Consider the following 26,340-nt stretch of genomic DNA (forward strand, 5'->3'; position numbering starts at 1 on the left):
GAGTGCCTTGAGGGGACAACAAAACAGTCAGGGGAAGCCCAGGATTAGCCGTGAAATCATAAACTTAATAACCACGAAGATCTATACGAAGGACGAATTTCAATAGAGCAATCACAGAGTAATTCAGTTAAAAACAAGCATAAATGCAAGATGGAGCAGAGCTGACTTTGCCTCAAGAAGGCAGGGAAACTTCTGGGTGGGAGTTGGACACAGTTAGCTAAGCGATAATAGAATTGGAAAGGTAGGTTAGAAATATTTTCCTGGGGCATTTCTAGCTTCTAGGATAAAAAATGGTAACACTTGTTGTGGATAAGAAATTTGATATGTTTCTGGTGATATTACTGTAGGGTATATACCCTGTGTCAGAAAAACAGGATCTGTTTGGAGCTTCACAACTCTGGAAACTAAGGTACATTATTTTGATCATCCTAAGTGGTGGAAAATCTTACTCTTTTGAAAGTGAATTTTATTTTTTTAGATGGATAAAAGCCATGGAGAGCCAATCCTTAAAATTCGGGGGAACGTTTGGATTTAGTCAAAACTGAAATAGACACACACAAAATACACAGTTGGTTTTCTTGTCAGATTGCAAACTAGCTTTGAGAGCAGCCCCCTGAAAGGAACCCCCCAAATAATTTGAATCATGACAGCATTGGTGGAAGAGCTGTGTAGCTTTTACACAAGACTACTTTGAAGGGGATGAAAGCTCTCCTGCTTTTATATTAAGGCTATGATTACAAAACTATCGTTACTTATTTATAGACACACCTCATGCACAGTTCTGAAAAGAATTTCTGTGTCAAGGGTGAGAATAACATCCATGGGTCCTCTAATCTCTAGCAATCTGCTCAAAACCCAAGTGACTGCCAAAGGTGCTAAACCCTGTACAAAGGGGACAACATGGAAGGGAAGTGAAAGGCAGGGCAGAATTAAACACTCGTAGCCCAGCTCACTCACTGCAGACGTGGAATTTCCAGGAAGGGTTTTCTGGATTCCAAATACTGCAAATCTTTTCTTTGGGGTATAAATTTGATTTTGTGGTAATCTAAAAATTATTTTAAGTGTAAGAAGTCGCAGCCAAGCATGCAAAGTCATGCTACACATGTATTGTAAACTGATTGTTCATCCTTTATAAATAAAGTTATAATTATAAAAATACGCAATATTATCCTTCTTTACTTATTATGGGCTGTAATTTATTCATATTTAGCACTCTTACAGTTGAATGAGCTCTTAGGACCATCTGGTTAATGACTATCTGGTTTCTGACTTTCATTTACCTAGAATGAGAGCAATAAATATTATTCCTTTAACACTGTTAATAAATTTCACCATCACGAACCCTGCCGATCAGTGCAGATACTCTTTTGCCTTTAGATACAGATCTGAGGAAACAAAGAAAGTATAAAAGAAAGAGCTAGAAAGGACTGACACTGGTAACCTATTACTGCGGCAGCTTTGTAATCTTACTCAAAACTGACCTGACCTTCATTTCATACTTTTTCTGAATCCTCGGGACATGGATGCTGACCATTAAGTGTTGAAGGACATACCCGCACACTGTGGATGTCAGAAGCAGTTAAGTTTATTTAGAACTGACCAGTGAACAGGACAACGTGGTGGGTGGGGAATGAGGACTCGGTGAGGTGGCCCAGGGTGGCTGCCCCCTGGGTGTTGGTGCCTACCATCAACTTAGAGACTGTGGTCACGATGGCCCCATGTGCTCACACCGTGATTACTGTCACCTTCCGGACTTCAGGTCTCTCCTGAAGGTCCACATTCACCACCAGCTCAGCCTTCTTGTCACGTCCACAGGGCAACACATCCTACATCTAGCCTCTCGGCTGCTCCACCTAACCTTCCCCACACTCTACTTGGGCTGTTCATGCTCTTGGCCACGTGCTGGATATTGTTGTCATCCAGAAACATTTTACCCCTGAAATGTCAAGTTTCAAAATCCTACTCTCGAAGTAAAACTCCTATCTTTATAGCCTCTGCTTGGTGAAACGTGGGCACGGCAGCAACTCCCATCAGGAGACAGAATCTGTTTCCCTTCCTCTAGAATCTGAGCTAGCCTTGTGACTGCGTGGCCCATTCCAAAAGAATGTGGTGGTGATGCTCTGTGAGTTCCAGAGCCAGGGTCTCCAGAAGGCCTGCAGCTCCACCCTCACGCTGTTGGAATGCTGTTTTGAGGTTGTCCTGAGGAAGCTGGCCTAGCCCCACAGAGGACGAGAATTCCCAGTGAGAATAACCGAAGCAGCCCTGCCGATGGCGTCACCAGATGCCATATAGTGTGAGGCTACCTGAATCCTCTAGCCTAGCCAATTGTCCAGCTGAATGAAGCTTTATGAGTGAGCCCAGCTAAGGAATCACCTAGCCAACCTACAGAATCAGGAGAAAGTACAGATTATTGTTTTAAACCACCATGTTTTGGGGTGATTTGTTATCACGAGCAGGGGAGGGGCAGAGAGAGATGCACACAGAATCCGAAGCAGGCTCCAGGCTCTGAGCTGTCAGCACAGAGCCCGATGCAGGGCTCGAACCCATGAACCGTGAGATCATGACCTGAGCCGAAGTTGGATACTTAACTTACTGAGACACCCGGGTGCCCCTGGATGATCTTTTCTACCTAGGGTTGATGGATCACGCCAACCTTCTCTTCACCATCATCCTCAGCATCTTGTATTGCATGTGTGGGAGGCAGAATAATGGTCCCTCAAGGATGTTAATGTCCTAATCTCTGGGATCTGCGAATACGTTCAGCTACATGGCATGGGGCAAAAAGGGTAGCAGATGAAATTAAGGTTGCTAATCGGCTGACTTTAAGGAGCTCATTCCGGATTGTCTGGGAAGGCCCAATGTAGTCTCTCGGGTTCTTTCATATAGAAAAAGGAGGTAGGAGATCAGAGTCAGAGAGATATGTGAAGATGTTACATTGCTGGCTTTGAAGATGGAGCCAAGGGCCATAAACAAGGAGTGCACGTGACCTCTAGAAGCTGAAAAAGGAAGGAGACAGATTTTTCTCCTAGAGCTCCAGAAGGAACGCAGCCTACCAACATCTTAATTTTAGCCCAATGAAACCCATTTCAGATTTTTAACCTCCAGAGCTATAAGATAATACATTTGTTTTGTTTTAAGCCATGACATTTTTGGTAACTTTTTACGGCAGTGATGGCATGATGGCATGCTTTTGCCCCACAGAATGGTTTCCTAAATTCTAAATGTCGTTGGCTGCTTCAGTCCCTTTAACATATACCATTCCTGCAGCCAAGCCTCTACCACTCCTTGTCTGCTTGGAAAACTTCATTCGTTCCTTAAAACCTTATTCAGATATTACCTCCTCTAAAAAGCTTTCCTAATTGCCCTGCCTCCACACAGACTGATTCACTTTCTCCTCTGTATCATAAATGGTTCCGGGAGAATGAATCACAAGCACAAATACACATATACCATTTTTCCTATATTAGCAAACCATAGAATGGTCGTTTGTGAACTTTTTATTTTTCCTGTGGCTGTATCTTCAAAGTGCACATCTAATGCCCTTAATGAATCATCAAGTGTTTCTGGGGTACTACGGTATGCCAAAGGGCTTGGAATATAAGACTATACCATGCCCCACTTTAGTAAAGCTTTCTTTGACTATTCATTCTGGTCCATAGGTCCCCCATTATTTGTGACCCTCTTCTAGGAACAACCATGACCTGAATAGTGACATAGCCAAATCTGAACTTAGCTGACCTCATCTCCTTTATAAATCATTTCTCTTCCCAATGGTGGTACTTTTTCCTACTTTCAGTCCTTGAGATGATGGCCTTCCTGGTGTCCTGTTCCTCTCTTAAGACACAGGCTCTTAGGAAGTGTCAGACACATTCACTATGGCTCAATGACCATCAGAGTCCTGTCTCCGTAATTCAATAATTCAGAGGCACTGTGGGTGATGAAACTCAAGATATTCTTGCTTGCTCTGGATAGGTGCATTTTAGTACAGAGCCACTTTTTTTTTTTTTTTAACGTTTACTTATTTTTGAGAAAAAGAGAGAGAGAGAGACAAAGAGAGAGAGACAGAGAGAGACAGAGCACAAATGGGGGAGGGGCAGAGAGAGAGGGAAACACAGAATCTGAAGCAGGCTTCAGGCTCTGGGCTGTCAGCACAGAGCCCGACATAGGGCTCAAACCCATGAACCGTGAGATCATGACCTGAGCTGAAATTGGACGCTTAACCGACTGAGCCACCCAGACGCCCCAGTACAGAGCCACTCTTTACGTCCAGGTGAATGTGTGAGTCTCTTCTACCATGAGAAATTCAGATATTAGGGAGGGTGGGCAGGGAAAGTTTATCATTTGTCTATGATATCTTACTAAAGCATTGTCTAATTGCTCCAAATCACCCACCATCGGAATATGCCAACTCTTCCCATCACCTGTGTTGTGTTTCTTGTTCTGCCTGCTCTTTGAATCAAAGTGTGGTGAGCAGTCCACTCAAAGACAAAACTCTAAGGCCAGAGAAGGCCTCTGTACTTCCAGTTCCATTCAGCTGTTCATAGACAGTTTGAACAATGCTATTGCACAACCACTAAATTTTCTTGTCCTTTAGAAAAGCATATAGTCTGAACTTTGAGAAATAATTTAACTTAGTCATTAAAAAAAATACTAGTGGAACAAATTTTTGTGTGTTGGAAGAGTTAGCTCAGAAAGAAAAACTGGGAATTGTATATTATTGACAGAAACAAAAGAGAAATGTTAAGAGTTGCATAATAACTGTAGCCAACAGCCAAGTTTCAACTGTGCAGATTTCATTATCCTGAGCTCTTAATCACCAGTCCTAGGCAGGCAGGAGCTGCTCTGTGCATAATATAAACATCTCAGCTGGAATGGAGAACGGGTCCAGATCTGGGAAAGAGGCAGTCAGGGCTGGGCTGCGCTTCCCTAAATCAAAAGTTTAAAGAAATATATCTCTAGCATAAAATCGCCTTTCAAATCAACAATATTTTTTTCAACTGAAAGTTTTGATTAAAACAGAAAGGAAAAGAGTTTAAGTAACAGAAAGGACAGTGCATATAAGTTCAGGAATACAGATAATACAGAGACACCTTTTAAAACATCCACTCATTATCCTCACGAGAGCCCTGTGATAATGGAGATGTCCACAAGATCATGCTCCCCATTTTTTTTAAACTTGTCAGTGGGGAAGGTGAGCCAGGATTGGAAATAAAGTTGCTATCTATCCACTGCCCTTAGTAAATGCTGTCCCAGTTGAAAAATAAGGAATAAAAAACTTAGCTTAAAAGATGCATACATAAAAAATCCAGGCTAGTTTTCAGAACCACCATAAGTAAACTGTATGCTACGTTCTAGACATTCTGGTTGATTTTGTCTACAAATAGGCCAGGTAACCTCTCCTTTGGTGACTTTGCTCTTGCTACTCTACTCAGACATCCTTTCTCATGCCCCTGACCCACCACTGAAATTGTTCTGCACCTTTAGGGCTCAGGCAGTCGTAATTAAAGAAATAATAGGCTGAGTGCTTCATGAGTGGCAGGCCTACAGTATTAGGTATGCAGTGGGAAACAGGCCAGGTGCTATTCTTGCTCTCATGGACTTCGTAATCAGGCGGGGAGGAACGGGTAGTTGTAATCACAGACTTGATTTCAGTTCCTTGAAGAACGAAAGGGTGTTATGAGAAAATAATGGGTGGGAGGCCTGCAGGAAAGACGAGGGAGGCCTCTGTGAGGAGGGCCCATTTTCTGGCTACTTGAAGAATGAGCAGGGCCCAGGCATGAGGAGGGAAAGGAAGCAGGCCCACTGGAGCTGTGGGCAGGGGAACAGGAGAGAGGAAGGTCGGACAGGAGGCAGGTGTCACATTACACACAGCCTTTTAGGCTACAAAGGGGAACCTGAATTTTGTTCTAAGTACAGTGAGAAGACACTGAAATGTTGTAGGCAGAAGAATAACAGGTTCTGATTTGCTTTTTAAAAGCATCACTGATGCGGCACCTGGGTGGCTCAGTCAGTTAACAGTCCAGGTCATGATCTCATGGTTTGTGAATTCAAGCCCCTCTTCGGGCTCCATGCTGATAGTGCGGAGCCTGCTTGGGATTCCCTCCCTCTCTTTTTGCCGCTCTCCCACTTGTGCACATGTGTGCTCTCTCTCTCTCAAAAAATAAACATTTAAAAAATGTTTTTTTTTTTAAAGCAAACACTGAGACTGCTGTGTGGAGAACATAGCGTGGGGAGTGGAAGGACTGGTTAGGATGCCCCCAGGTTCTCCGGGGAGAAGGATGGGGGCTTGGACCAGGAACTGGTCGAGATGGAGCAAAGTAGACAGATAATAAGTTACACTTTAGAAGAAGGTGCACTGAAAACATTCTTCCTTTATACCAGGAATTCCTAGGGTATTCAACAAGTTCCAATTTGTCACATTGGCAGTTATGCTTATAGGTGTATGTAGTTGCTTTCACCTCACGAAGATTATACATTTTTGACAGCAGAGACTGTTATTCACCTTTAAATCCTCAAGTCTTTTCAATGCCTTGGCCATTTGTGGCTTTCAATAAATATTTGTTCAGTGGGATATCAAAGTACAGCGATTCCACCTTCCTCAGGAAACCCTCCACCTGGATCCGCTTGCAGACTTGCACTCAGCTATCTCTGGTGACTGATCACTAAGCCCGTGGCCTCGAGAGCAGCAGCATGTGGCTAAGCCCACAGTCAGTGAGAGGAACACCTTGAGGGACATCTGTGTGGCCCATCATGAGAGCGGTATTTGACAGATGGCATCACACCAGCCGTGGCTCCCCATCAGGAAGAGCATCAGTAACCATGGGAACCACCAGGGACCAAGAACCAGGCCCCTTCACCAAATGAAAAGGCAGGGGGGAGGAGGGAGCCCATATATAGGCACAGTGGAGCTTAGGGCTGAATTTGATTGGGGAAAAAAAGTAATGTCATCATTTGTCATGCTTTAGTGGGGACAGCCAATTTATGAATCTCAATAATATTCACATGTAAGTGTCTCATAAAACTCCCATCAACTTGTGGACTTCAACATCCCCATTCAAGGGATTTCTAACGTTTTTGGTGAGTCACTAATTGGCTGGGAAAGAAGTGGAAAATGGAGGTACATGCACCCACTACCTATGGAGAGTGATTTATAAATGAATCTTGAATGAGGAAATTCAATCTATGCCTAAAAGACATCACAAGAGGCAATAGGTTGGACCTGAAGGCAAGACAGCATTGGAATACATGCCTTGGATCTCCTGCTACACAGTCTCACTGAAATTAACCTTACTCTGCACAAAGAGCAGACTCCACAACAGTATCAGAATAAAGCTAAGGAGTAACCATATACCAGAAATTGGAAGGATTTCTGCCAAATTCACTTCCATGGAGCCAAGTGAGAACATCACTGAAGACCAAGCAGACTGCTCATTTCCACAGGGAAAAGAGCTGGGCTGGGAGGTAAGTAGGATGCTCTTGGGCACAGATGCTCATAGTCTGGAGTAATGAGAGCTGACCTGACATGGGACCGAGGTGGAAGAAATCAGCTGTGGAGCCACTGGAAAGTCATGAGGAACCTGGTATGCTGTCCTAGGGGAGGATTAGTTCCAGTAAGCACCCCTTGCTGAGGGTGTACAAGGTAGACAGCACTGAGCATGGAAAAGACTCATTTTTGTTTTTCCTCCCCCAGCCTGCTTAGCCAAGCTGTTTCAGTTTTGATACTGCCACAGAAGTGACTGATCTTGTTAATGTGACAGGGGTAGGGGTAGGGGTGCAACCTCTAAGGCTGACCATTGGTATATCTTCAGTAGTGACACTCCGCACTAGTGGTCTTTTTAAAAAATTTTTTATTGAAAACTTTTTTTTTTAACGTTTGCTTATTTTTGAGACAGAGGGAGACAGAGTACAAGTGGGGGAGGGGCAGAGCGAGAGGGAGACACAGAATCTGAAGCAGGCTCCAGGCTCTGAGCTGTCAGCACAGAGCCTGGTGTGGGGCCCGAACTCACGAATCACAAGATTATGACCTGAGCCGAAGTCGGATGCTCAGCTGACTGAGCCACCCAGGCACCCCCTCATTAGTGATCTTATCTTACCCTCCACAGATGTCTCTACATGCACAAGACTGAATAGCTTTGCTTGTCCACTCTGGAACTGAGTGGGCTCCTGAGTCACTATAGAGCCCTACTTTGCTCTCCAACACAGCCTAGGTTATCTAAGCATTTGGAATATACTTTAATCCTTGGCCAGAGGAATCCTTTTCTATGTGGATGGAGTAAACAGAGACCAGCTAACATATGGTCTATTAAAAACCCTGACATGAAGGAAAGGTCTTCTACTGAAGTAGATATACTGTAAGAAACAGCAAAAGAAGGGGTGCCTGGGTAGCTCAGACAGTTAGTGTCTAGCTTTTGATTTTGGCTCAGATCATGATCCCACAGTTTGTGAGATTGAGCCCTGCATTAGGCTCTGTGCTGATAGTGGGGAGCCTGCTTGGGATTCTCTCCCCTTGCCCTTCTTCCCACTCGTTTTCTCTCTCTCTCTCTCAAAATAAATAAATAAACTTAAAAAAAAGAAAGAGCAGAAGAAAATATTTCTTTAAAAATATCTGAACCATGTAATTGGTCACACAAAAGAAGATAATGCAGGTATACAAACTAATAGCACATGAGCCTATAAAGAGGCAAAAGACAAGTAAAGACCATGTATAAGTGAAATATAAGAGAGCCAAATTAAAAAGCATAATGGCAACAATAAAGAGCTTTGAAAATGTAGTAAAATGGATTCATGAGGTACAGACCAGACATGAGAAACTATGTATAGAAGGAAGGCCACCTGCAAATGATGTAACCGAAGATAATAAAGAGGCTGACCATTGATAGGCAATCCCCGGATAGTATGGCTTCTTGAGGAACTAAAGGAGCAAACCTTGATTTAATAAAACAAAATTTTCCCAATACAAAAAGGAGAAGAAGGAAAAAAGAAGACTCTAGATCTATTTTCAGTAAAAGGTTTAAATACCAGTGGCAGAAAAAACTGTATAATAACCTTACAAATATTTTAGCAAAACATCTTCTAAAATTAACAGCCAAAGGCATTTCTTTCTAGAAGGAAATAATAATATGGACGACCACACACTTCACCAATACACTACTTTAAGACAGTAGAAAAACACAGAGCCTCGAAAGAAAAAGGACATAATAACAAGTTTCTGAATCTGGTCAAATTGTTATTTATGTAAAGGGAACCATAAGACTATTTTTAGGTATAAAAGACTCAGGGAGCAAAAACTCAGATTTCTTTGAATTAAACTGCTCAAGGATACTTGACAAAACATTCAGAGATAATTCAAGATTAAAAACTAAAACAAACAAACAAACAAACCAACCAAAAAACGTCTATTTCTGTGTAAAAGGACTGTGGAAACCAAAACCAACTGAAAATATAAAACTAACCTGCATAGTTATTTTGATTGTGATTTCAAAATTAGATAGAAAAAGTATCTGTAAAAGATAATTTAGGAGGTAAAAAAAAAAGGCAATTTATGGTAAAAGCATAACAGTAATAATGAACCTTCACAGACCAAAAAGCATACACTAAAAATGAAGACAAATTCTATAAGGAGAAATCAGTGAAAATTATCTACATGTAGGAGATGAAGAATCAGAATCAACATCAGATTAAGAAAGCAAAACTGAAAAACAACACAGGGAGGGCTTGAATAGCATAAAAAGTAGTGATAAATGGGGGTGCCTGGATGGCTCAGTACGTTAAACTTCCAACTTTGGTTCAGGTCAGGATTTCACAGTTGGTGAGTTTGAGCCCCACATCAGGCTGTTTGCTGTTAGTATGGAGCTTGCTTCTGATCCTCTGTCTTCCTCTCTCTTTCTGTCCCTCCCCTGCTCGTGTGCATGCTCTTTCTCTCTCTCAAAAATAAATAAACATTAAAAAAAGTGATAAATGAATAGATATCTCATATTCAATAAACTCCATGATAAGAGAGTGCACTGTCTTTTCAGGTGTTCTTGGCACATTTGCAGAAGTTGACTAACCCACCAGAAGGAGAAAACCCCCCTCCCAAAGCATAAGTTGTATCAATCAAATTCCCTAGCCACACACACAAATAAATAAATAAATGAAAAAGTTAAAAGGAATGGTTTTATTGACAGCAACAACAACAAAAAGCTCAGCCATTTGGAAATTAAAAAAAATATGTTCTGGTATATCCATCTAAGGAAATGACTTTGTAAAAAGAAAATGTTTTAAAAGCAAATATATTTATCACATCTTTATCAAGAATAAGAAAAAAAAGGAAAACCACCCAAATCTATGACAAGGGAGGGAATAATTAAGGCACTGGCTTATCTGATCTTGGGCCAATTACTTAATCTCTCTAAACTTCTATATCCTTATCTGTAAACTGGGGACAGTTGCCTCCCCTGATGGGTTGTTGTAAAGATTAAATTAGATAATGCTTGTAAAATATTTTAATCACTATACTTGTCATCAAGAAAATACCCAAGAAGTCTTTTCTATTAAGACTGTCACTATTTACAATCATGTTTATGTTGAGTTTGCATTAATATAGAAAAATGCTACTAATGTTACCCTATCTACGGGCAAGAGCAGGAGAGCAATCTAAAAAATAGTTGATGAAAACCAGATAAAATAAACAAATACGTGTAACTCAAATAAATTTGGGCCTCCTTGTTCCTTCATTTTAAATACCATCTTAGCACGGTGACACATCTAAAAGAAACGCAAATGTGACTTTTAGAAAGCTGGGAAACAACATGGGTATTTAAGGATTGAGGGGAGTGGCTGACATGATATATATTGGGCATCTTGCAGCTAAACTCCTAAAAAGTTTCTTTGGGATGTGTCCCTGAAGAGTTCCACCCCTTGTGGTAACCGCTCAGGTCTGTCTGTCTTTCTGCCTCTTGGGACCGCAGATATTTTCTCCTGAGATGCTTCTCTATTACCTCTCCATGATAGCCATGGCTATCTTCTTATTTTATGTATATCTCCATCATTATTCCCCTCCACCATCTAAATGGATCTTCCTTGATCTATTGTTCCCACCCCCCCGCCCCCCAGGGGCAGGGGAGGAATAGGTGTGTATTAATATGTGAATACTTAAAATTTAATAATTGTGTCTCCATCATTGAAAGGGAAGCTGTTCCTCTTGCAAGAGCAATATACAGAAGGAAAATTCGAAGGAAGTGCACTGAACAGATAACAGGGATTGCTGTTGGATAACGGGGCTAAAACTTGTTGCCATTCTCCTACTTTCCTTTACTTTACAAATTTTCTATGACAAAAATATATTACCTTTTTAACAAAATTGGGATAAAGGTCACATGTTATAAAACTCATCCTTTTAAAGCATACAGTTTGAGGTTTTTTATTACATTCACAAAGCCCTACAACCATGCCCACTATCTAATTCTGGAACATTTTCATCATCCCAAAAAGAAACATTGTGCCCATTAGCAGTCATTCTGTTCTCCACTGCCCCCCAACTCTGGAAACCATTAATTTACTTCCTGTCTCTATGAATTTGCTTGTTCTGTATATTTCTTACAAATGAAATCATACAATAAGCAGCCTTTTGTGTCTGTCTGCTTCTATTGAACAAAATGCTTTCAAGTTCATCCATGTTGTATCATATATTCATGCTTCATTACTTTTTATGGATGAATAATATTCTTAAATGTATTCTACAATGGGAGAAATATCTTAGTTTTTTAAAAAGCTAATGGGTACATAAGTCTAACCTTTGACTGTTAATTCTAATAAGAGTATATATATATATATATATACAGTTCAATAATAATAAATGATTTTTGCTGATGTATAAATTATTTTTCAAAATCATGTATTTATAAAGCTTCATGAGACTGTTAAACTTTTTTTTTTCTCACTCAGGCTTTCAACTAAAAAACCCCCATGGGAATCTAAATGATAATCTAGCTGAATACCAGACAAAGAAATTGAACCACAGAGAGAGACAGCTGTGGACACCCAGGACACATATATTTCAAACACAAGATGAAAAATTCTTGGCCTTTAAATTTTGAGTGTTCAGAGGGAATACTTAGAGTAACTGAAATGAGAAATTAAAAAAAATTGATTAGAAACATATCACATGAAATATTCTGTGATAATCAATTGTAGTTAAGATATTTGAAGCTTGGATCAATATAGTATAATTCAGCCTTACATTCATTAAGAAGAAAGAAATTCCAAATCTGTTTGTATGCACGCTGTGTATGTATTTGTGTACCTGCAAATCACAAACATATAAATACTGATGTACACTCAGTGTACAAATTTAATGTTATAATCTTTACTTGGAAAGGCAGATTGTACGTGTTTTCAGTTACAAGGGAGATAGCTCGATCAAAGCTGACTGCAGCTAGCTCACATTAAAGTGAGGGTTCAGTGAAAAATCAAATTCTATAAATGAATGACTTACCCAGGACATAAAATCTGGAGCATTTCAAACATACAGAGGGTGCACTGGGGTGATGTCCAAAAGTGGGGTGCTGGTGATATCGAGTTCTTGATCTAGGTGCTCATTACATATGTTCGGTTTTCAAAAATTCATCGAACTGCATACTTGTGATCTAAACACATTTCTCTATAGACATTATCCTTAAATATTTTTTTTAAGTTAAAAAAATTAAAGCAACAAAAGACACTACACATTGATTTTGGAGGGCCTGTGTATGAACCTTAGCTAAGGGCTGCATCAGGAAGATATGTCAAGAATTAATAATTAACACATTGGTTTAGTCTACAGAGAGATGTCAAAGTTGTAAGTGCTCATTTGAGAAAGCTAATATCAAGTCTGTAGACCAGATATGCTTAAAAATCCAACCTAATGAAGAAAGTCTCTGTTCACTGAAAGCATTCTCTGAAGATGTCACTGGGTCAGCTTCTGCAGGACCAGAGAGACCACTTGCTGTGAAACGTTCAGATACGATGACAGTAAAGCAACTGCATTTAATCATTTAGGAGACTATAATATGCCAATTAGGATTAGGTTACGCTCTGATTCAGACAAATGAAGAAAACTGTTTTGTTTTTCTCCCCCAGGATTTTTTTTTTAGCAAATTAGACCATAAATACAAAAGTGTTGTGGACAAAAAGCAGACTCCTTAAAATCTCATATTTTATTAGAGGTTTTTGGCTAACACCAATGCACAGATTCCAGCTAATAATTTCAGGACACGTCCCTATACCCTCCAACTCTAGCTACGACTTATCACATAGAAGATTGTATGTTTTTTGAAAGCAGGATGAGGCACTGTTTGTGGGAGTGGAAAATAATACCATTATTTTGGAGTGCAACTGGTACTCAGAAGACTTTAAAATGTCCATACTTTTCATCTAATTATAAGACTTTATTCCTGGATAAATAATTAGGGTATACAAAAAGATTCCATTAAAGGAATGTTATCATATCATTATTTGTGGAAACAAAATATTGGAAACAATTTTGGAAATCCAACGACAGGGGGTTGATTAAAAAGCAAATAAACCCACAACAATAAATGTCCACATAGTAGGAGAGTATATAGCCATCAAAAATGTGTTATAGGAGTACATTGATATTTATGTTTATGATAAACATATTTAAATGAAAATAAGATTGCAAAAAAATTTACAGAATAACACCATTCCTTAAAAATTAAGTACCTAGATATACACAGCAACATTTGGCATCAAGAAACATTAAAATATTAATGCCAACTAGGATTATAATTGATTAAAAAATTTTTCTTATCTATATATTCCATCTTTTCTAGAATAAACGTGTGTTATTTTATAACAAAGAAATTTTATAGAAAAGTGAGATGGGGAAGTAGGAAAACCAGGGACTAGAATATTTATGCATGTGAGAATGCATTCTTCCTTCATTAGGTGGAACTAATGTCTACTCTCTACCTTTGCTCTGCATACCTTGAAAGCTTTACGTGAAGTGCCTTTCAGTGCCTGCTGCCCCAGAAACCTTTCTTTAAATTCTGAGCAGCCATCCCACATCACCAGTGTTATCCTGGAGCTCCTGGTCATTCAGCTCCCTTGACTTAAATCAAAGGAACTAACATCTCAGTCTGCCCAAACACACACAAAACCACACAGCCACTCAGCCTAGAACAATGCGGCAAAGGATACACCTGCTGAACACCAGGGAAAACCTCCTTCTCTAATCTTTCCAGATCAAGTCATCAGACTTTGAGAGATTTCAGTTCTCTTTCAGAAGAGTCCTTGGTCTACTTCACATAAGTGGATTTTTAAAAATATTAGAATCTGAAATATTCTAAGGGTTCACTGTTGATTTTTGTTTGATAAACACAAAGGGAAACAATTCCCCTTCTTTGAAGCCTCTTTCTAGGATCCCTAATGATCAGCGGCCAAATTTAGCCTTGGCTGCATCTCCACTGTATCTATTATTCCTCCATGCTATTGATGTGAGGCTCAATCTCATCCCTATTTAGAGTGCACAAGAGCCAGCGTCTTGATGAAAGGGGAGGTTGGTGAACGTAAATTGAAAAGAGCTGGGAGAACATACTGTAATGAATGGAAACATACAGCTTCATGGTTTATGGTACTAAAATTACATTCACACAAAAGAATCAATAGCCTTGATCATATTATATGAGAAATAAGAAAGGAGGGGGAGTTGTAGAGAAGGCAGTCAATATATCAGCTGATTAGAATTATTCCAGGTAATTTATTTAGTTTTGTTTTAAGTACTTCTGCCTGTATTATATTATTTTTAAAGTTATTTATTTATTTATTTATTTATTTATTTATTTATTTACTTATTTATAGCAATCTCTACACCCAACATGAGGCTCGAACCCACAACCTCAACATCAAGAGTCACACGCTCTTCACGCCAGGCGCCTCACAATTATTCTTGACAGCACTATTCATAATAGCCAACAGGTGGAAACAATCCACCAGCAGTAGAATAAAGAAGAATAAAGAAGAAATTTAACTATAGTCATATACTGGGATACTACACAATGGATGAACTCTTGCTACATACATTAGTAATAAATCTCACAAACATAATATTGAGGGGATGAAGCCAGACACTAAAGAGATTTTGTTTATGTAAATGCTCAAAAGCAGGAAAATGAGTCTATGGTTACAAGTGAAGATAGCGGTTTTCTTGTTTGGGAAGTGACTGGGTAGGGATTTAAAAAGAGCTTCTGGGGGCGCCTGGGTGGCGCAGTCGGTTAAGCGTCTGACTTCAGCCAGGTCACGATCTCGCGGTCTGTGAGTTCGAGCCCCGCGTCAGGCTCTGGGCTGATGGCTCGGAGCCTGGAGCCTGTTTCCGATTCTGTGTCTCCCTCTCTCTCTGCCCCTCCCCCGTTCATGCTCTGTCTCTCTCTGTCCCAAAAATAAATAAAAAACATTAAAAAAAAAATAAATAAAAAAAAAATAAAAAGAGCTTCTGGGCGCTGGTGACTTTCTGTTTCTATATGTAGGTGCTGGTTATGTGGGTGTGTTCAGTTTGTGAAAAATCCTTTAAATTATATACTTATGATTTACGTATTTTTCTTTTAATAAGATACACACCAATAGGAATGTTTTAAATTCCAGTTCCTCGGCCCTGACTAAAATCTACTGACTTTAGGTTATGGTTCTCTTGGGGTAGTCCAATGTGAGGCAAAGGTTGAGACTCACTGGACCAGACCATCTCTATCTAGTGGTGTGCTACAGCCAGCCTCTACCAGCTCGTGAGAGCTGGCTGTTAAATTCCAGGATTTTTGCAAACCTGTTAAAGCCTAATGTACAGAGTTGTCAAGCTGTGATGTTGTACACATGAAATTAATGTAATGTGTGTCACTATACTTCAGTTAAAAAAATAAACAAAATAGGTTCAGTATTAAAAATTAAATTAGATCAAGTTTCAAACAAAGAAATACTAAAAACAAAGGTACTAAATGCTCAAAGCTCATCATTTTCTAATTATTGTATTACATTTTACAGTTACCTACATTTTGAGGTTATTTATGCCAATTTTGTCTGTATGATGGAAATACTTCACCACAGTGTTTATGGGCCATCTCTCCCCAACTCCACACTCAGTGGCAACGGTAGCTTGAAACTGACTGAGGTGGGAGTCTGTATACCACAGAAATTGGCAACCACTACCAATTCAGGACTTGCTTTGTTGTTTTGTTGCTTGACTTAAGAAAATGATTAAAAAATGTTAATGATGCAGATTAAATTTAGAAGCGTGTTACATGTGAATAGCACATTTTCGGAAATATCGTTATAGTATTTAAAAACTATTATCCGGTTCAGCAAAGAAGGTATTCGTATCTTTGATAAATGAGTACAATTCTGACATGCCTTTGTTGTTGCACTTTTATCCTGCTTATTAACATAATGGAAAATATCAGCCAATATTTATAAGGGAATTACACCCTTTCATCAATTGTACTGCAGGTAGCTTATGGATAAAAGAGTTGGACCAAAACCAGTGAGCATTCTATAAAACCCAACTGGCTTTACGGAATTTACAATAAAGAGTGTTGTATATTTTTTTTATTATTTGTAAATTGTGTGCTACATACATTCTTTATGTCAGTAAAATTTATAATAGACTTATGTATGCACATAAATACATTCTTTTTTTTCCCAGAGACCTGGTTGATTTACTAGCCCACTGCTGTGTACATCTCCTCCGTGTTTAAGATTCCATGAGTGTCTATTATGATTTAAGAAACAAGCAAAAAAAAAAAAAAAAAAAAGAAACAAGCAAACAAAATAAGCAGCCTGTAAGGCATGAGTTTCAGCATAAGATATAGCAAAACCTATACTTTAGACCTTCACTATTCAAGATGTGGTCTTTGGCATCTATGGGGAGCTTGTGAGAAATTCATAATCCCACGCCAGAATTCCTCAATCAGAATCTGCATTTTATCAGGATGCCCAGGGGATTTGCATGCACAATTAAAGTTTGAGAGGGGCGCCTGGGTGGCTCAGTCGGTTAAGCGTCTGACTTCAACTCAAGTCATGATCTCACAGTCTGTGAGTTCGAGCCCCGTGTCGGGCTCTGTGCTGACAGCTCAGAGCCTGGAGCCTGCTTCTGTGTCTCCCTCTCCCTCTGCCCCTCCCCTGCTCATGCTCTGTCTCTCTCTGTCTCAAAAATAAATAAAAATATTAAAAACAAATTTAAAAAAGTTTGAGGAGCACTGCTTTAAAAATAAACTCCTTGGTATGAACTGAAATTTATATAATCAATTTGGGATTAGTAATAAGGTTAGGGTCAGTCTAGCACCAGTTCAGCCCCTTCATAGCAAAGGAAAAAAACACATAATTGCTATACATAAACCTGAAGAAAAGGACATGCCTCTTACAATATAGCTTTGTCAAACACTGAAAGGGAGACTGTGCCACCAGGAAAATAAAGGCTATTCTGGGCCACTTGGATTAGTAACTTAAAAAGGGGGGGAAAGTACAAGAAGGAAAAAATCACAACACTAGCTTCCCTCCATGTATGTGATGAATAAGACACGTTGCCAAAGACTTGGTTCCAAAAATCCAAAGCAGGGCAGCGACTGCCACATGACAGAGTGCGGCAGCTGGGGAGAGGAGTGTGAGGAAATACTTTCCAGAGATGTAATTTAGTCTAGGGTAGTTATCAAGTACGGAGGGTAAAAGGGGGAAATTGTAGTGCTTATGTTTTTCCTATCCATAGATCAGTCAGCAACATAGGACAAAAGGAAAAGCTAGGGCCAGAGCACAGAGAATACTTAATGCTACAGTTAATTGAAATGACGGTAGGAAAGTCTCGTGTATTTTGAAATTGAAAGCAAAAATGTTCTACTGGCGGTAATATTCTCTGAAAGTATTTCTTCGTTACTTGGCTGAAAATATAGTAGTTGCTTTGAGATGCAAAGGTCTGTGTGGAAAACGTGTTAGATATTTAAACAGTTCCGGAAGGAAATGGGAGCCACAAATCTCCAAGAGGAGCTTGGTATTAGTTTGTGGCAGATACTGAAGCAATAAAATAATTCAAGTAAACCATAGCAACCCTAGAGTACAAAGAGAACAAATGTAGTTGTGACTGGGCCACTGGTACCCCAAGAGACCCCAGCATGTGTTTTTACCCAAGGAAAAAGGTTACTGTAACAACCCCCTGCAATATCAAAATTCAAACAACTCTAGTTCATTTAGGGGAAAAATGATAGGACTGCCCTAGTGTGTTATTAACATTTCCCCTTGAAATACTCTAGAAAGGCTTAGAAGAGAACTATCCCTTACTGAGCAACTACTATGTGCTTTACATGTGTCATTTCATAACATCCTCATAATTCTCTAAGAGAGGTGATACTGTATGCATTTCCTAGATGAGAAAAATGAGGTCCAAAGAAGATTTACAGACATAGTCTGTAAAGAGCCAGAGCTCCACAGACAAAATTGAAAAGCTCCATACTTGATTAAAACTGATCGTTCCACGAAGACAGAGTGGTAGGGATGGGAGTGTGGGGCTGCTATGCTTTAAGTAAGCAGGAAGACTGTTCTACACCACCATCAATGAACAGAAATCAGGTTTCTCTTAGTGCCCCGAGATCCTCTTATCACCCATTTTGGGATGTATCTTAGGTTTCAGATGGATTTCATACTTGATAGTTGTAATTTTGGCTATGCTGGAGGCTTTGGAAGACTTGGCACAGTTCAGGCAGTGTTATGTTCTAGAACTGAGTCCTGGGCTCAGACTTGGGGACCCAGGTTTGCTTCCAGATGCGTTAGATATTAACTATGAGAGGGGGTAAGCTCTATCACCTCTTTGGGTGGTAGGTTTTTCCACTTACATGAAGTTGTCTTAAGTATCTTTGAGGACCTTTCTGGATCCATGATTCTACCCTTCACAACTCAACTGTTTTAAGATTTGACTTTCATCAAAACATGTTAGAAATGACCTGGAAGGTTAACAAATTTGTCTGAACAAGCCAGCTATGTAGTTCAAGTCAGATTAAAAACAAAGCAAACAGGGGGAGCCTGGGTGGCTTGGTCGGTTAAGCGTCTGACTTCGGCTCAGGTCACGATCTCACGGTCCGTGAGTTCGAGCCCCGCGTCGGGCTCTGTGCTGACAGCTCAGAGCCTGGAGCCTGTTTCAGATTCTGTCTCCCTCTCTCTCTGCTCCTCCCCTGTTCATGCTCTGTCTCTCTCTGTCTCAAAAATAAATAAACGTTAAAAAAAAAATTTAAAAAACAACAACAAAGCAAACAAAACAAAAAAAACCCGTAACAACAATTATTTAACCCCTGTACTCCACCATCTGCAAAGCTAACCTGGGATAAGATGGTTTAAAGTGATTTCCCCCCCTTAGCAATTCATCTAAAACAAATGTATGTTCAAGTTCTTAAGCAGACCTGGGTGCAAATCCAAGCTCTACTTCCTGTTGCTCTTTGAACTTAGCATATCTGGAGTTCCATTTTTTGCTTCCACAAAATTGGACTTGATAATGAATATTAATTGAAATGCAGTAAAATGTCTGGCATCTAGTAGGAGCATATTAATTGCTGGTTATTGTTATTCCAGTGCTCATTAGGGGTTTGGACTATAGTTGAGTAACAGTTCAAAGGAACTTTCTTCACAGAGGGATGGAGCCTGAGATGGTAACCTCATTAGCACTGGGAACTTGGCATTAACGTGTGTCTAGGCACTAAATTAACAAAGGTGCAGAACGGAGAAATGTAATTGCTTCTTTTGGACCTACTGGCATCCCTTTCTTTCTGTGTAAAACTTCTTAATTCACCCCTTAGTGGATAAAACCTTACCAGAGACATGCTAACATACTTGATGGGACAGCTGGAGGGAGTATTTGAAGACAGAAGTGTCCTGGGGCACCTGGAAAGAGTGGCTGTCACACCCACAGTTCATATCAGGTTCTTTATTTGCCCATTTCCCGATTTCTGCCCTTTGTGCACAAGGAATATAGGGTTTCAGGAAGAGGAGGTGGAGACTTTGTTTATAAACTAACAAAAAAAATTCTGATGCTGACATGTAAATAACCAGTCCATACACATCCCATCTGTTTGAGTGACTGCCTCTTGGCCTCCACACCAAAGCTTTCCCCACTTCGGCCCTACCCCCCGTCTCACCTCCAGCCTCTTTCTATACAACATAAGTCACTCTTTTGTGACTTTATGTTTCCTTCCTTCCCCAAGTTTTGTTTTGGTGTTGTGAGGTTGGTGAGAAGCCTGAGTACAGAAAAGAAGATGAACACAAAAACCAAATTCAGATCACCTGTACTCTTTGAACCCTATTTATATGAAACCAGAGTGAGACCTTCAAATAATGAGACTGAACTGCCTGTTTTCCAAAAGGAAGACCAATAGAAAAGATTAAAAAAATTTTTTTTTGTTTAGTATTTATTTATTTTTGATGGGGGGGGGAGGGGCAGAGAGAGCGAGGGAGACCCAGAATCAGAAGCAGGCTCCAGGCTCTGAGCTGTCAGCACAGAGCCTGACACAGGGCTCAAACTCATAAACCGTGAGATCATGATCTGAGCTGAAGTCAGTCACTTAACCGACTGAGCCACCCAGGCACCCCAAAAAGATTTTTTAAAATTCCTATTTACTACAGGTAAATTTCCCAAGTGAAAAACATAATAAAATTTCAAGTGTTTCCATTCATGTTTTGAGATAGGTCAAGCATATTAACCAAAGCCTTCTGAAGTTCAATAAAGCAAATGAATGACTGCCAATTAAATTATTACCAGGGATAACATGCTAATTATAAGATCTCTTTTGGTCTCTTATGATTCAGAGTATAATTTTACTTTTTTACTTTTAGATTAAAAAAAAATTTTTTTTATGTTTATTTATTTTTGATAGAGACAGAGCACAAGTGGGGGAGGGGCAGAGAGTGAAGGAGACACAGAATCTGAAGCAGGTTCCAGGCTCTGAGCTGTCAGCACAGAGCCTGATGTGGGGCTCAAACTCACAAACCATGAGATCATGACCTGAGCCGAAATCGGACGCCCACCGACTGAGCCACCCAGGTGCCCCATAGATTTAGATTTTTTAAAGTAAACTCTATGCCCAGCATGGGGTGTGAACTCAGGACCCTAAGATCAAGACTCACATGCTCTACTGACTAAGCCAGACAGGCTCTCTTATTTTTACTTTTTAAATAATTACAGGTTTATAGTTGCTATATTGATATTTTGATGACATATCAGTCTTACAGTTAACCAAATATCAGTTGATGATGAGGTCTTAACCTGTAATTGGATCTTCTCAGTGTTCTTATGATCTATTCTGTAATAATACAGTATATAACAGCTTATACAGGACAAAGCTGTTATATAGGACAGCTTATAACAACCCCTTAAATGCTTAAAAGTATCTCCTAGCTAATTAAGGTTTTAGGGCTATTAGCTTGAGTTGGGGATATTAGTACATTTTAAAAAAGATGATATATGAAGGTTTTATCAATTGTTCTCCATTTCATTTTTAATTATTTTTATATAATACTCCCTAAGAAAGATTATTATATTGTATTGTAACAACTGTTACAAATTATTTTGCAAAAATAGGCAAGAGGGGAAGAGAAGGCTGTCAACCCTGGTAAAAATGGAAAATGTCCTGCTTAATCTTTACTGGCCATTTTCAGGACTTTGCTTGGGATTTATCTATTATGCACCCAAATCTATCTACATGGCACATTTTAGACAAATTGAGGTTCCAAAAGGAATTGAGTGTTTTAAAGTATCATGCTAAATAGTAAAGCTTTCTCAAAGATGCTGTGCAGATTCAAACAGCTCACAATTTTGTTACAATGCTTTTGAAGCAATAACACCTTTGAGTATGAGATACTGTAATTTAGCAGTTCTAGATGACTGCATAATCTCTCCCTGTTGGGTTGAAATTCTGCCTTCTGTCTTTTCCTAAACTTGCACTCATTTATCATCTATCCAGACAAAATATGTGCTTGGACTTTCTTCCATGCATACATGGAACTGGAAAGTAATCCCACAAAATGGAAAATGCTGAACTTCTCGTAAATGTACCACTGACCTCCCAATTTAGCCTTTTGGCATGCATGATCTTGATGTATTCTTTAACTTTTCATACGTGGATGTTTAACATCTTGCCTTTTTTAAATTTTTTTTATTTTTTTATTTTTGGGACAGAGAGAGATAGAGCATGAACGGGGGAGGGGCAGAGAGAGAGGGAGACACAGAATCGGAAACAGGCTCCAGGCTCCGAGCCATCAGCCCAGAGCCTGACGCGGGGCTCGAACTCACAGACTGCGAGATCGTGACCTGGCTGAAGTCGGACGCTTAACCGACTGCGCCACCCAGGCGCCCCACATCTTGCCTTTTAAATCTGTGCGTAGGATCCTTAAGACCACAGACCCCCTGATAAAAACTTTCTTAAATCTTAGAGAGTGCCATGCCAGAAAGTACACATGAATACTTATTATTTCACTGTTTTATTTAAGAGAATGGTAATTATTCTTTTGCAGCAGTTGGGCCATTTCATGTTATTACATGAACTGTAATCACCATGTTATCTTAGGCAAGTCACTTAACCTTTCTTTGCCCCAACTTCCCTACTGGAGAAGAATTTTTCAACTAGAAAGTTTAGGTTTTAGAGTAAGATGGGATTTTAAAAAAATCCTACTTCTTCCATTTACTAAAAGTAGGAATTGAATATATTATCTAACCTCTCTACACTTCCAATTCTTCACCTGTCTTATGGGGATCAAGAGAGTGGTTTTACTCCACAGGATTTTTTGTTGGTTTTTGTTTTTAGGTGCAGATGAGAACATAAATGTAAAGAATGCAGCACATTAACTGAAAATAAAAGGAGAGCTATTATTATATCAAGTTTCTTCCAGCTCTAGAGTGTTAAGATTAGGGTAGGAGTAAAACTTTAATAATCAAACACCCAGATCCCCAGTATCCTCAATGATTCTGGCATCACTCTGATCCCAACATAAAAAAAAAAAAAAAAAGTCAAAGTACAAACTTATTCAAGGTCCATTTTAGTGCCATTTTACTCACAGAGTAAATAGAATAATTTTATTAATCATTGAACTTGTGATGTTCATAACTGAGTCCCTGAAAAAACATGTTAAAGTCAATTGTTTTAAGACAAATGACTAGGGGCGCCTGGGTGGCGCAGTCGGTTAAGCGTCCGACTTCAGCCAGGTCACAATCTCACGGTCCGTGAGTTCGAGCCCCGCGTCGGGCTCTGGGCTGATGGCTCGGAGCCTGGAGCCTGTTTCCGATTCTGTGTCTCCCTCTCTCTCTGCCCCTCCCCCGTTCATGCTCTGTCTCTCTCTGTCCCAAAAATAAATAAAAAACATTAAAAAAATTAAAAAAAAAAAAAAAAAAAAAAAGACAAATGACTAAGAAACCTGTTCTGAAATACATGCTCAGAATTAGACACAAGCTATGGCCATGGGTTTGCACAAAGACACTGACCTGGCTTGCTGGAAGTGAAGAACAGAACACCCTGCTCACAGCTGGGCTCACCTACATAGAAAAGAGAAACACTTTATAAGACTTACTTCTGGCCAGAAGCACATGGACAACCACTAACATTTTCAACACATAATTTTCTGTCCCCCCACCCCCCAAAAGGGCAGAATCCGCTTTACTTTTGCCAAGTGCCAGTGTTAAAGTGGCATTTCTTTGGGTCAAATACATCCTGAAATAGTTAGGTTAACATTTTGTAGCATTTGTGAAAAATGTATTTCTGAGCATTTGGGGATGATACAAAAAAAGCTCTTGGCCCAAACCCACGGATGGGAACAAGGAAAACCTTACAGGCATTTTACCATACAGAAGTCATACACGTGGACACACTACTCTTCCTAAATAACATTTTTTGGCTATATTATCATAAATAAAAGACCATATGCTTCTAGGTTTTTCCTTTCAAGTTATATTTGTATAGTTTATAAGTTTATAACTTACAAAACTCGTCATTGGGTGAATGACATCAAATTATTTGTGTTTCTATTTTTACCTCTGTGATCACACACAACACTACGTACTTATATTTGCACTACCTTCAAAATTTGGGATAAAAACAATCAATGGGCAAGGTCAGAAGAATACTGACCATGATTTATTGTTTCCCAATAATCATTTCAAAGTCTTCCACACTGAGAGGAACTGGTTAAACCCCTTTCCCACTATATCTACATATGATCCAGGAATCTCAGAGGCAACCTCATATAATAATTGACTGCTTACTCCACCTGCCTCTAGGCAGACATTATTTATACCGAAAATAACTCTTGTTTATTTTCTACCAACCAGTGACTCTTCTGCATCCACAAAGTTATTGGAAAGGAAATAGAATTCCAAATTTTAAAGAGTGTTTGTAAACAAACTTATCAATGTATGTTTAGAAAAGCCTGGAGCTTGTAGGAGGTCACACAAACACAGCCTATTGGCTATTTATATCTGCTGATAGTGAGAGGACTTTATACAAAGATGAAAACTACCAATAACAATATTTTCCTCAGTTTAGAGAGGATACACAGGCCAGTGTAAACTATACAGCATAGCCCTGGTTGAGGATGAGGGAGCCCCAAACTAGAGAAACCTCAAGTTGAGCATCTGGCTGGAGTCCAGCAGAACTGCATGAACAGAACAGGTTCGGGGGAGTTCAAAGTCAAGGCGACTCTTCTGGTCTTAACTTCCTGGATCTTCCTAGGCCTGGATGTCTTTGTATATATATCAACCTTCATGCAATTTTTCCCCCAGCAAATGTGTACAGTCAGCTCGAAAGGCACAGCTTGTGTGCTGACGTGCAAAGCCAAGTCAAAACCCTGCGCTTGGCGCTCCCTTCTAACTTTCTGGCTTGTCCAAGTCTAAATATTGACATTGCTCCTCAGTTGAGATGTTTGATACTGCTGAGGATAGAAAAGGCTCAGCTAAAAGTAGGATCTAATGATATATTTTTACATATTTGTGCCTTCTTTCCACGTCTCTCTCCTTCCTTCCTTCCTTCCTTCCTTCCTTCCTTCCTTCCTTCCTTCCTTCCTTCCTTCCTTCCTTCCTTCCTCTTTCTTTTCTTTCTTTAGAAAGGGTGTTGGATTCCCTTGTCTGCACATCTCCCCTTCCCCACCCTTCACGCCATTGTTCTCCCCGAAAGCTGAGCACACAGAAACAAGGTAAGGTGTTTTGCAAGCCCCTCATGGCAGCTCCTCCTGTTGTCACAGCAACTCACAACAGATTCCATAGACACGGGATTGGAGGTGGGGAGCGCCAAACTGTGGGCTGACCCGTCAACTCTCCAGGGGGTGCAAGCGCTAAAGGGACTAGCGATCCACCTTTTCAGGTCCTCCGGCTCCCCACCACTGTTCTTCGAAGGAAAAGAGCCCTGTCGTCGACGCGGCACCACCCCCTCCCTAGCGCCGCCAGCCTGCTAAGGGTGCCTGTTGTACATTTTCTCAGCTCCAAGAAGGGGTGCGGCTGTGCGGGCGCTCCTAGAAATCTCTTCGGCTTGCCTCTGCCGTGAGGGTTCCCGGCCTCGCAGAGAGGCGAGGGCGGCTCCCACAGCAGCTCGGTCCCACAACTCTCTCTCGGGACGCTGCGGGCCGCTTGGCGCGGCCCCGAGGCCCCCACCTGCCCCCCGCTGGGGCCCGGGCGGTGGGGAGGAGGGCCCCGCGGCGGCTGCTCCAAGAATAAGTTTCATACCATCGCGCACTCACGACACAGAACCTACCCAGAAGCCGAGCGAGACGCGAGCTCTCTCCGCCTTCAAGGGGTGGGGGGAGTAGGGGGGGTCCCCGCCACTCAGCAGCAGCCACGACTGCGCGCGGTCGCGGGTGTGCGGGACCCCTGCGCGCCGCGTGCAGCCCGCCGCCCAACTTTGCACAAAGGCAGCATGGCACTGCCTCCCGGTTCGGGCTCGCCCGGCGCCGCGGCCGCTCTTCCCGGTCCGGGGGAGAGGGGCTCGCCCTATTGCCACCCCAGCCCTCCCCGCCTGCTTGTGCCCCCACCCCGCTCCCGGGCGGGCCAGCCTGGCGGAACCCAGCGGCCGGCCCCGAGCTCCGCCGCCGTGGCGGCCGCCGCTCGCACTGTGACGTTAGCAGCCTTCGCGGCTATTTATATCCACACGATTGGATTTCATTCATGAAACCAGGGCCTGGTGTGTCTGTGCGCTGGGGCGCCGGTGGCAAAGGTGCCTCAGCTTTACGCAGATCCGGGGGGGCCCGGGCTGGGAAGCGGGCTGCCCGGGACAAACAGGCGCAGAGCGGGGAGACCCCGACCCTTCTCCCACGCGGCAGGGAGGGTCGGGTCAGGGCGACCTGTGCCCCCTCTCTATTCCCCAGCGC

At 41.0% G+C, this 26,340-nt stretch overlaps 1 protein-coding gene across 9 annotated transcripts in view; it reads right to left on the reverse strand.

The window, feature by feature from the left end:
* RHOBTB1 (Rho related BTB domain containing 1) overlaps positions 1 to 26,340 on the reverse strand; it is a 124,173-nt gene that overhangs the window by 40,992 nt on the left and 56,841 nt on the right. For 5 of the 9 annotated variants that reach the window (XM_058696428.1, XM_058696426.1, XM_058696429.1 and 2 more), the window contains one exon: positions 23,471 to 23,521. The exons of 1 other annotated variant lie outside the window; for it this stretch is intronic. The gene's annotated coding sequence lies outside the window, so the exon portion shown is untranslated. Of the gene's footprint in view, positions 1 to 23,012; positions 23,105 to 23,470; positions 23,522 to 25,727; positions 25,840 to 26,340 lie in introns of those variants that run through there. 3 more of the 9 variants (XM_058696432.1, XM_058696431.1, XM_058696427.1) reach the window with 3 other exon arrangements.

This window comes from Neofelis nebulosa, chromosome 13 (assembly GCF_028018385.1).
Source record: "Neofelis nebulosa isolate mNeoNeb1 chromosome 13, mNeoNeb1.pri, whole genome shotgun sequence".
NCBI lineage: Eukaryota > Metazoa > Chordata > Mammalia > Carnivora > Felidae > Neofelis > Neofelis nebulosa.